The sequence below is a fragment of the Macaca fascicularis genome, chromosome 5 (genome assembly GCF_037993035.2).
Source record: "Macaca fascicularis isolate 582-1 chromosome 5, T2T-MFA8v1.1".
NCBI lineage: Eukaryota > Metazoa > Chordata > Mammalia > Primates > Cercopithecidae > Macaca > Macaca fascicularis.
Genome location: NC_088379.1, coordinates 117,524,801 through 117,537,834, shown reverse-complemented (window position 1 = coordinate 117,537,834; position 13,034 = coordinate 117,524,801). Strand labels below are relative to the sequence as shown.

Below are 13,034 nucleotides of genomic sequence, written 5' to 3'. Positions count from 1 at the left end.
CTGATGTAGCTACACATGCACTAAAAAGATATGACAGGGTTTATTACTCACATAATGAGGCTTTCTGCAGAGAGCGGGGTAGCCTCCCAAACAGATCCAGAGACAACTTGAGAGAATAGAGAAAGCAGACTTGTTCAGCTTTTATTGTAGTTAGGGGATGGGTATAGGGTGAGGGTCCTTGCTTACAGACCTAGCATTTTATAGTTCACACTCCCTATTGGCAACAAAGGAGGGATCACCCAAGTTTTCTTATCAGCTTGCCCAGGTAAAGGGAAAGGGTGGTGGGGGCACTTGAAAGCCGACAGCAGTCCAACATCATAATGGAATCAGACAACTGTAGAAAATATGGGAGATATAGAAATCAAAATGCAGAAATTATAATCTTTGGTAATCATCCAATACAGATACATATATATATATGTATATTTTACACTTGTGTTGTCATCTATTTGCATTATTCCTGGTAATTTTAAAGTCCTAGATGTAATAAATTTATTCACTCTTTATTATGAACTACTCTTTATGATGAACCATCCTAAGTCTCACATTGTGTGTGCTGAACCAAAAAAGAAAAAAGGCTATTTCTGTTGTGAATCTTCTGGATAAAATAAAATTGCCTTATAGGCGTTCCTCTTTTAAATTTCAAGCTATGTAAAATTATCCATAGTAATGTTTAACAGATAGCACTAGTTTCAATGTATTAACCAAATGACAATAGAACTTCTGTCCATGTCATCTTAGTCTGGAGCCAGAGAATCAACATCAGTCAGCCAGACAAAACCACATACTACAATGATCTGAAGGGCTTGTATTCTTCTTAGCCTTATTGATTGCCCATTTTAATACAGAGTTATTAATTTTCTTTCATGTTTCAATCTTTTTTTTGTTTCGTATATCACCTTTTTTTTTCTTGCTAGGCTGAATCTGGGTCAAATTGACTCTAGAGGACTCTAAATATAATCCAGCTTTACGAAATGACTTTTTACCTCTTCGTGGAAAAGATTACTCAAAGAGTAGATATTTGAAACTTCCTTTGTCCAGAAAATGAAAATTATTTTTTAAAAAGGATGATTTTTCTGATGACACAAATATAAGCTATATGAATTAAATACTTATTTTTACATTTTAGGGGCAAAATACATTAATTGGACCAGAAAAAATTTTAAACCTATTCTAACTGTATTATAAAGATTTAAAAAGTGAAAATATAAACTTGACATGCACATATTCTAGTATCAACACTAATAGGCTTGCAGCGGGCCAGATAAAGCTCATAGATATGCTATACAATGAAAATGCTGCCATAGCTCTTCTGGCAACATGGCGGGCGGAGAAGCTGGAGTGACTCTGGGGCAGCCGCATCTTTCGCGTCAGGATCTCACCACGTTGGATGTTACCAAGTTGACGCCACTTTCACACGAAGTTATCAGCAGGCAAGCCACAATTAATATAGGTACAATTGGTCATGTAGCTCATGGGAAATCCACAGTTGTCAAAGGTATTTCTGGAGTTCACACCGTCAGGTTCAAAAATGAACTAGAAAGAAATATTACAATCAAGCTTGGATATGCTAATGCTAAGATTTATAAACTTGATGACCCAAGTTGCCCTCGGCCAGAATGTTATAGATCTTGTGGGAGCAGTACACCTGATGAGTTTCCTACAGACATTGCAGGGACCAAAGGGAACTTCAAATTAGTCAGACATGTTTCCTTTGTTGACTGTCCTGGCCATGATATTTTGATGGCTACTATGCTGAATGGTGCAGCAGTGATGGATGCAGCTCTTCTGTTGATAGCTGGTAATGAATCTTGTCCTCAGCCTCAGACGTCTGAACACCTGGCTGCTATAGAGATCATGAAACTGAAGCATATTTTGATTCTACAAAATAAAATTGATTTGGTAAAAGAAAGTCAGGCTAAAGAACAATACGAGCAGATCCTTGCTTTTGTCCAAGGTACAGTAGCAGAGGGAGCTCCCATTATTCCAATTTCAGCTCAGCTGAAATACGATATTGAAGTTGTTTGTGAGTACATAGTAAAGAAAATTCCAGTACCCCCAAGAGACTTTACTTCAGAGCCCTGGCTTATTGTTATTAGATCTTTTGATGTCAACAAACCTGGCTGTGAAGTTGATGACCTTAAGGGAGGTGTAGCTGGTGGTAGTATCCTAAAAGGAGTATTAAAGGTGGGCCAGGAGATAGAAGTAAGACCTGGTATTGTTTCCAAAGATAGTGAAGGAAAACTCATGTGTAAACCAATCTTTTCCAAAATTGTATCACTTTTTGCAGAGCATAATGATCTGCAATATGCTGCTCCAGGCGGTCTTATTGGAGTTGGAACAAAAATTGACCCCACTTTGTGCGGGGCTGACAGAATGGTGGGACAAGTACTTGGTGCAGTCGGAGCTTTACCTGAGATATTCACAGAATTGGAAATTTCCTATTTCCTGCTTAGACGGCTTCTAGGTGTACGCACTGAAGGAGACAAGAAAGCAGCAAAGGTTCAAAAGCTGTCTAAGAATGAAGTGCTCATGGTGAACATAGGATCCCTGTCGACAGGAGGGAGAGTTAGTGCTGTCAAGGCCGATTTGGGTAAAATTGTTTTGACCAATCCAGTGTGCACAGAGGTAGGAGAAAAAATTGCCCTTAGCCGAAGAGTTGAAAAACACTGGCGTTTAATTGGTTGGGGTCAGATAAGAAGAGGAGTGACAATCAAGCCAACAGTAGATGATGACTGAAGAATACCGGTTAAATAATACATTCAGATGGAGTTGGAAGTTGGAATTTCTCTTAACAACCAAGGGGTTTATTTTCAAAGCAATATTGGGGAATTGATTTCACAGTTCGTTACCTTAGTAGGTAACTGTAAGGTTATTCTCTTTTTTTTTGGGTTATGAAAATTTAGGGACTACAGTGAATATAAAAATTGGCATAATATTGGATTGAATCTACATTTTGGCAGAAGTCAAGCATTCCCACATAATGTCAAAATTATACATCATGCAGTTTTGGTTTTTTTGTTTGTTTTATTTTCTTTTGTTTTTGAGTCTGGCTCTGTCACCCAGGCTGGAGTGCAGTGGCGTGATCCGCAACCTCCACCTCCCGGGTTCAAGCGATTCTCCTGCCTCAGCCTCCCGAGGAGCTGAGATTACAGGTGCACGCCACCACACCTAGCTAATTTTTGTATTATTAGTAGAGACGGGGTTTCGGCATGTTGGCCAGGCCAGTCTCTCCTGACCTCAGGGTGATCAGCCCACCTCGGCCTCACAAAGTGCTGCGGTTACAGGCGTGAGCCACCTTGCCCAGCCCACATCATACAGTTTGAAATGAAACTTTGCCACAACCAGCCTTTGCTGTAGTACACACATATATCACTGAACCTGCTTGAAATAAAGTTTTTTTTTCTTTTTCAAAAAAAAAAAAAAAAGAAAATGCTGCCATAAAATTACAGTATTTATGTATGCATTCACTCACAATGTGGCTTGATTGTCTAGAACACAATGATCATAATGCTGAATAATATAGGTCCTGATGCAAGAAGATTTCACTCGAGTGGGGATAACAGACAATTAAGAATTGAATGCAATGTAGTGTGGTAAATATCAGGACAGAACAAACCAGAACTGAACTATTAGGTTTCCCGAAGGAATCATCATTCAGTAGTATTTTTCCTTTAGGGATGTCATGTTGGCTCTTCTTAACCTCTCTGAGCCTCAGTTTTCTAATTTTTTAAAAATATCAGTTTGCTTATACAGATTTTTTTGGTAACGATTAAATTTTAAAATATGTGGAGCACCTAGCACAATGCTATCTGTAGTAAGTACTTGGTGAATAGTAGATATTCTTATTAGTAGTACTTAAAGTCATGATCATTTTACAGCCATGTATCTTTTTAAAAAATTTTATTTTAGGTTTGGGTATACATGTGAAGGTTTGTTACATAGGGAAACGTGTGTCATGGGAGTTTGTTTTACATATTATTACATCACCCAAGTATTAAGCTCAGTACCCAATAGTTGTCTTTTCTGTTTGTCTTCATCCTCCCACCCTCCCACCTCAAGCGCACCCCAGTCTCTGTTGTTTCCTTCTTTGTGCTCGTAAGTTCTTATCATTCAGCTCCCACTTAAAGGTGAGAACATGTGATATTTGGTTTTTTGTTCCTGTGTTAGTTTGCTAAGGATGATAGCCTCCAGCTCCATCCACATTCCTGCAAAAGACATGCTCTTATTTTTTTTTTTGTGTCTGAATAATATTTCATGGTGTATATATACCACATTTAAAAAATCTGATCTGCCATTGATGGGCATTTAGGTTGATTCCATGCCTTTGCTATTGTGAACAGTGTTACCAGCATGCATCTTAAAAAGACTTCAGAAATATTGTCTTAAAATTGGTAAGAGTCAAATACCATTTAATTATGATTTAGTTATGTAACTTACTTTCTTACTCCAAACCTTGAGTGGTTTCCTATTTTTTTGTACAATGAAGGCCATATTACTTTTTCTTATTTTGAGGCCCTCGATAATCTGTCATCTAGCTCCCTTTTTCAATGAGGTCTTCATGGACTTCATCAGCTATTCCTCTTGCATGCCCTGTACTTGTCTGCTTTCATTCCTCCATGCTTATTCTGTAACAATAATAGAGACTAATATTTACTGTGTACTTATATAAAAGGCACTGTGTAACACACTTTACATGAATCATTGTCTTTAATCCCAACAACAAGCCTATGATTTAATCTTTCTAACTGTCATTTACAAATGAGAAACTGGCATAAGTCATACAACTAATGAGACGGTGTTAGAATTCTGACGATCACTTTGCACTGCCAATTCTTAACCTTTGCATTCTTCTGCCTTCACCCAACCAATCTCATGAGATCCTCTCAGCCTTCATGGTGTTCTTGAAACTTTATCTATAGAGATCTTCCCTAGTCATCTGAGCTAAAGTTAACGTTTACTTCCCAAGTATACCTAGACCTTAAATTTAAACCTCTCTTACGGAATGTCTACTACATTCTGCTTTCTATTCCTGTTCTTTATGTGAATATCTCCTGAATGCCATTATAGACAACCTAAGAGTGGGTGTAAAGACCAAACAATGTGCTTTACACTTCAGAGACACTCAATGGATGCTTATGGACTTAAATTGAATTCGACTGAAACTGTTCTGGAAATATTTTGGTATCCATGCTAAAGTGTCTTTGATGAGTGTGGACTTAGCAGACAGAGACTTTGTAGAATCTAAAGGTGATGTGGCACCCTTTATATTAAGGATAACACTTACACTTAATAAGTGAGTTTCTACAATGTAGCTGATGATTCAGTGGTCACAGTGCTCTTAGTAGCACTGTTCTGGTTTCAATCACCCACATACGAACCATTCCATTTTCCTTGCTAACTAGACTACACTGCTAGACTGTGTACACTGCTACACATGCTTGTCTTGACTACCACAAATGCCCAATTCTTAGAACTGTGCCTGAATAGAGTAAATGCTCAACTCATATGGATGTGGTTGACGTTAGTTGAATGTTGAACTACCCTAAAGTTTTTGAGAAGCAAATGGACCATCGGTTAATAAGGCAAAAGCTGAATCAAGCAAAGATGATTAGATATCTAAAATATGCCATTTAATTGGTAACTTTCCCTTTCAAGCTGGCATAGTAGATTACTTTAATTCACAAGATATATATTCAGTTTTGTTTTTGTGCTATTGCCAAATGTAAAAGCAAACCAGAATGGAACGTATTCATTTATTTGCCTGTTTGTAATAACTCTAATTTTATGACTGTAACTTTCTCCTTGCCTGTCTCCTATCTATTATCTTTTGCGTAGTTTCTAGAGCTGGCCTCTCAGTGTAAATCCTTATCTGAAACCCACACTTCACCACCAGCTTCCTTTGGAGTGAGCATGGCAGCACCATTTCTCGTTGTGGAACTGACAGAATCCTAAGAGATAACCAGCTGCATCAGCCACTTCCCATGGTTTATAAAAATAGGCTTTTGACCAGGACTCTGCCAGGAGCCCAAAATTACTTTGTGAGGGCACAACAGTAATAAGTCATTTTAATGTATTTCCTAATAAAAATGAGGAGTTTCTGTTATAAAGAAAATGTCTGTACTGGAAAATCCCTTTCTGAGCTCTAGAAGTAGCATGATTTTCTCTCTGGAAAAACAATAATGCTGCGATTTAAAATTCCATTCTCCTGATGGAGTGATTACTGTTATCTGCTTGTTGGGGAAGGCTTCACCACCTTGTCTTAAGCTTGAGTGGGAGAAGAAACAAGGGAAGGCAAACGGTGAACAGAAAAGAACGAAAGACCCATTTCTGGTCTAAGAATCCTTGTTCTCTTTTTTCTTGTTATCTTAAAGATTTTGTGGATGTTCATAAATAAGCAGAGGTACTAAATATTTCACAAAGTAGATTAATATAATGAATTCACTGGAAATACCAGGAAATGTGAAACAGCGAAAAGATTTCTCTCCTTGCCATTTTAATCTGATATGTGCTTCCCTGGCAGGTGGCTACATACTGCCTGGAGCACATTCCCTTTGAAACCATCCTGTGGGAGCTTGTGGGTCTTCATTTATCAGCTGTTAGACATAGTCACAGGAGTCAGAAGAAGTGAAAATAGAACTCCTTCCAAGTCACTGGAAAACCCTCAGGAGTCCTTGATAACAAATGGGAAACAGCAGTGCTTGAAAGTGGATTTCTTTTTACAGGCAAACACTCCGGGAGTCATTAAAAGTTAGTTTCCATTTTCAACTTCTGTCATAAAGTGACTTTTTTTTTTTTTTCCAGGACAAATATTAACTACCCCTATCACTATCAGGAGTATCACGGTTAAGTTACGTGTTCGCATTTTGTAGCATTTAGGAAAGTCCTTTCTTTTACTCAACGCTCTGAAACAAAAGGCTACTTCCCATGCCAGAGAACATGTAATGGAAAACTGCCCTTCAAGATTTTAAGACTTAATCATTTAATTAAGAAAACTGATATACCTTATATAAGTATATATAGTATGGGGTTGCTAGACTCAGACCTTATAGATTTTCTGATAATATTTTTAATCTTCTTGTTTAGCTCATGTCTGATTTCCCTTTTTTCCATCTGTGCTCACAGAGTACCGACATATCTAGGCTACTTATGGAGTTGCCTAGATTAAGATGACTCCGTGAAAATGATCCTGAACATTAACTTATGTACTACTGCTGTTTCAACATAAACCTTAAAGATCTTCATTTTCCTAGATCTTCATTTTCTTTTTTTTTTCTCTTTTAAATTTTTGGTGTTGTGTTGACTTTTACAGAGAAATGTCCCACTATGTTTGACTTACAGATTCCCCCACCCCCACTTCATCTCTTGCCACCTCCTTCACCCCATGGAGTCTGCTTCCTCTATCATCTTTCTGTGGTGCTGAATGTATACAGCCTCTAAACACTCTGGAATGAAAGGTGATATGAAATTGTAAAGTGTTTTTATCACAGAGGTCTGCCCATATGTCTCAATCCTGACGTGTAACACCTCTTCTATTTCAGTGTTGTGACGGGAGCACAGCTGGTCCTGAAAAGGCACAACACTCAGACAAGCATGTGAGATTGCATTTGTACCTGCTGGGGAGCCCCGAGCTTTTAGAGCATCTGCCGTGTTAGATGACCTGGGCAATGCGTGGAAGAAGGCTAGCGCCTTGCTGCCCAGAGTATGGTCAGTGACATCACCTGGGATCTTGTTAGAAATATAGAACCTCAGGCCCTGCCTAAGGCTTTTTGAATCAAACTCTGCATTTTAGCAAGCTCTTCTGGTGATTTGTGCATACATCACAAGTATAGTCGGCATCTGCTATTTTTGTCTGCCCTGCATTTTTACTCGGGGCCTCCCACCTCTTCTTGAAAGAGCTACTCCTTTCTCCCTACGTTCCTGTGATTCTGATGGGGCGGCCAATTACAGGGCCTTAACTTTTTGGCCACAGAGGTGGGCACATAATTCAGGTCTGAACATTCAGGATACAATGATTAGTTCAGGGTAGCGACAGGGGACCCAAGGGGTCAGGGATTCCTCCCTGTGTTTCTTCACGCTGGGTTCTTCCCCAGGCATCTCTTCCCTCTGGAGTCATGAACCTGGGAAGAGGTAAATGTGGAATTGTCAATGGCTATTTTCCCAGCCAAGTGGGAAATATGTGAGAAAGAGAGTACATATGTGAGAAAGAGAGTATATGTGAGAAAGAGAGTAATGCATGCAAAGAGAAATAGAGATAAGGCATGGAGATCTGGTGTCCTGTTGCTACCTGTGGTTTGGTTATATGAGCTCCGAAAATGTCCTTTCTCCTTAGCCTATTTTGAGTTAGGTTTCTGATCCTTACAAAGGAAGCAAAGATTTAAATGACACAGACAGATGTGAGAAAAGGTAGGTTGCTGTGAGTTCAACCTACCTTTGCAAGTTCAAATACTAACTTATAACACAAGAAAACAATGGCAAATTCTGTCATCTTGCATTTTCCTCACCTCAATTCTCCATCCTTCTTTATACTGTATATAAACAATTTCTCATAAGATTTTTGAAATGTTTACATGAAAAAAACCTAAATATAGAACCCTAACTAACATGGTGGCTGATATATAGCAAATGTTCAATGAATCTTATCTACTATCATTGTTTTTTATTATTATTATAACTGCTACTTCACATAACTCACTTGATAAGGTAAACTCTCTCTAAGCCAGGAATCTGAATGCTACTTTAGCCTTTTGAGTCTCAGTAACTGGTTTGAGTTCTGCAATACAAATTTAACTAGTTGTGTTTTGTTTTTTCCCCGGTAGACCAATTTTCTCCTCAGTAAGAAGAATGACAAAATTATTCAGGCTGGAGAGGGGCTCTAGGTGCATGGAAAGATAAGCATAATTCAGTTTCCCTACCGGAGAAAGCAGAAAGGGCCAGAGTTGTCCATGAAAAGAAATTTCTTTCCTGAGCTGACACTATCTAAACTTCAATGGCAGCCACTATCAAGAGAGGCAACTCCCCTTGGTTGTTCCTCTTCTAGGTCCCGTCCCTTGCTTGGTTGCACTCACTGGCCATGGATATGAGCAGCAATTTCCAGTTATATAATGTATAGAAACCCCTCTCTTGCTGTCTTTGGCCCTTGGGACCATTCTCAAATATTTTCTCTCTGTCTCCGTTGCTGAAAACCTTAGGGCTTTAAAAATTTTTTTCCCTCTGATCTGCTTACAAAGGAATCCTCCTTACCTGTGGGTTCTCAAGCTTTTCAAAGTAACAGCTCCTTTGAGGAAATTGTCCAAAGCTCTCTGTCTTGCCTTAGGCAAATAAACTTATGTTGCACTATATATCCACTAGTCCCTTCAATTTATTTCCATGCTTCCTTGAGGTAGACATAAACAAATGGATGCTTTTGGCTAAGTTAAGCCACTTCTTCCCAGAGATGCCTTCTCAGGCTACGTTGGGGTAGGTGTCATCACTGCCTTCATCTGAAGTCTGAGTTCAGGTATTTCAACACTTGGCAATAGCTCCAAGGCCATTTTTGTCTTTCCGCAGGGCAATGGTGACATCTTGGAAGGTCAAATTAGTAGTTTTCTGGAGAAGAAATTAGGAAGAAAGTGGGATACTTATTTTGCGCTGCACTTCCCTCTGTCAGAATAAAATCTGATTTTAAAATAATGATCTTAAAGAAAGTAGAAAGAGTCTCCAACTCCCAGCGCGAGCGACACAGAAGACCAGTGATTTCTGCATTTTCAACTGAGGTACTGGGTTCATCTCACTGGGGAGTGCCGGACGATCGGTGCTGGTCAGCTCCTGCAGCCCGAGCAGCGAGAGCTGAAGCAGGGCGAGGCATTGCCTCACCTGGGAAGCGCAAGGGGGAAGGGAATCCCTTTTCCTAGCCAGGGGAACTGAGACACACAACACCTGGAAAATCGGGTAACTCCCACCCCAATACTGGGCTTTAAGCAAACAGGCACACCAGGAGATCATATCCCACACCTGGCCGGGAGGGTCCCACACCCACGGAGCCTCCCTCATTGCTAGCACAGCAGTCTGTGATCTACCAGCAAGGCAGTAGCCAGGCTGGGGGAGGGGCGCCCGCCATTGCTGAGGCTTAAGTAGGTAAACAAAGCTGCTGGGAAGCTCGAACTGGGTGGAGCTCACAGCAGCTCAAGGAAACCTGCCTGTCTCTGTAGACTCCACCTCTGGGGACAGGGCACAGCTAAACAACAACAACCAAAAAAAAAAAAAAAAAAAAAAAAAAAAGAGCAGCAGACACCTCTGCAGACGCAAACGACTCTGTCTGACAGCTTTGAAGAGAGCAGTGGATCTCCCAACACGGAGGTTGAGATCTGAGAAGGGACAGACTCCCTGCTCAAGTGGGTCCCTGACCCCTGAGTAGCCTAACTGGGAGACATCCCCCACTAGGGGCAGTCTGACACCCCACACCTCACAGAGAGGAGTACACCCCTGAGAGGAAGCTTCCAAAGCAAGAATCAGACAGGTACACTCGCTGTTCAGAAATATTCTATCTTCTGCAGCCTCTGCTGCTGATACCCAGGCAAACAGGGTCTGGAGTGGACCTCAAGCAATCTCCAACAGACCTACAGCTGAGGGTCCTGACTGTTAGAAGGAAAACTATCAAACAGGAAGGACACCTACACCAAAACCCCATCAGTACATCACCATCATCAAAGACCAGAGGCAGATAAAACCACAAAGATGGGGAAAAAGCAGGGCAGAAAAGCTGGAAATTCAAAAGATAAGAGCGCATCTCCCCCCGCAAAGGAGCGCAGCTCATCGCCAGCAACGGATCAAAGCTGGACGGAGAATGACTTTGACGAGATGAGAGAAGAAGGCTTCAGTCCATCAAATTTCTCAGAGCTAAAGGAGGAATTACGTACCCAGCGCAAAGAAACTAAAAATCTTGAAAAAAAAGTGGAAGAATTGATGGCTAGAGTAATTAATGCAGAGAAGGTCATAAACGAAATGAAAGAGATGAAAACCATGACACGAGAAATACGTGACAAATGCACAAGCTTCAGTAACCGACTCGATCAACTGGAAGAAAGAGTATCAGTGATTGAGGATCAAATGAATGAAATGAAGCGAGAAGAGAAACCAAAAGAACAAAGAAGAAAAAGAAATGAACAAAGCCTGCAAGAAGTATGGGATTATGTAAAAAGACCAAATCTACGTCTGATTGGGGTGCCTGAAAGTGAGGGGGAAAATGGAACCAAGTTGGAAAACACTCTTCAGGATATCATCCAGGAGAACTTCCCCAACCTAGTAGGGCAGGCCAACATTCAAATCCAGGAAATACAGAGAACGCCACAAAGATACTCCTCGAGAAGAGCAACTCCAAGACACATAATTGCCAGATTCACCAAAGTTGAAATGAAGGAAAAAATCTTAAGGGCAGCCAGAGAGAAAGGTCGGGTTACCCACAAAGGGAAGCCCATCAGACTAACAGCAGATCTCTCGGCAGAAACTCTACAAGCCAGAAGAGAGTGGGGGCCAATATTCAACATTCTTAAAGAAAAGAATTTTCAACCCAGAATTTCATATCCAGCCAAACTAAGTTTCATAAGTGAAGGAGAAATAAAATCCTTTACAGATAAGCAAATGCTTAGAGATTTTGTCACCACTAGGCCTGCCTTACAAGAGACCCTGAAGGAAGCACTAAACATGGAAAGGAACAACCGGTACCAGCCATTGCAAAAACATGCCAAAATGTAAAGACCATCGATGCTAGGAAGAAACTGCATCAACTAACGAGCAAAATAACCAGTTAATATCATAATGGCAGGATCAAGTTCACACATAACAATATTAACCTTAAATGTAAATGGACTAAGTCCTCCAATTAAAAGACACAGACTGGCAAACTGGATAAAGAGTCAAGACCCATCAGTTTGCTGTATTCAGGAGACCCATCTCACACGCAGAGACATACATAGGCTTAAAATAAAGGGATGGAGGAAGATTTACCAAGCAAATGGAGAACAAAAAAAAGCAGGGGTTGCAATACTAGTCTCTGATAAAACAGACTTTAAACCATCAAAGATCAAAAGAGACAAAGAAGGCCATTACATAATGGTAACAGGATCAATTCAAAAGGAAGAGCTAACTATCCTAAATATATATGCACCCAATACAGGAGCACCCAGATTCATAAAGCAAGTCCTTAGAGACTTACAAAGAGACTTAGACTCCCATACAATAATAATGGGAGACTTCAACACTCCACTGTCAACATTAGACAGATCAACGAGACAGAAAGTTAACAAGGATATCCAGGAATTGAACTCAGCTCTGCAGCAAGCAGACCTAATAGACATCTATAGAACTCTCCACCCCAAATCAACAGAATATACATTCTTCTCAGCACCACATCGTACTTACTCCAAAATTGACCACATAATTGGAAGTAAAGCACTCCTCAGCAAATGTACAAGAACAGAAATTATAACAAACTGTCTCTCAGACCACAGTGCAATCAAACTAGAACTCAGGACTAAGAAACTCAATCAAAACCACTCAACTACATGGAAACTGAACAACCTGCTCCTGAATGACTACTGGGTACATAACGAAATGAAGGCAGAAATAAAGATGTTCTTTGAAACCAATGAGAACAAAGATACAACATACCAGAATCTCTGGGACACATTTAAAGCAGTGTGTAGAGGGAAATTTATAGCACTAAATGCCCACAAGAGAAAGCAGGAAAGATCTAAAATTGACACTCTAACATCGCAATTAAAAGAACTAGAGAAGCAAGAGCAAACACATTCGAAAGCTAGCAGAAGGCAAGAAATAACTAAGATCAGAGCAGAACTGAAGGAGATAGAGACACAAAAAACCCTCCAAAGAATCAATGAATCCAGGAGTTGGTTTTTTGAAAAGATCAACAAAATTGACAGACCACTAGCAAGACTAATAAAGAAGAAAAGAGAGAAGAATCAAATAGATGCAATAAAAAATGATAAAGGGGATATCACCACCGACCCCACAGAAATACAAACTACCATCAGAGA

General features: G+C 40.1%; 1 long non-coding RNA gene and 1 pseudogene across 1 annotated transcript in view; both read left to right on the top strand.

The window, feature by feature from the left end:
• Positions 1-13,034, top strand: part of LOC135970811 (uncharacterized) — a 199,289-nt gene that overhangs the window by 27,990 nt on the left and 158,265 nt on the right. The window lies entirely within an intron of this gene.
• Positions 1,307-3,433, top strand: LOC102130630 (eukaryotic translation initiation factor 2 subunit 3 pseudogene; annotated as a pseudogene).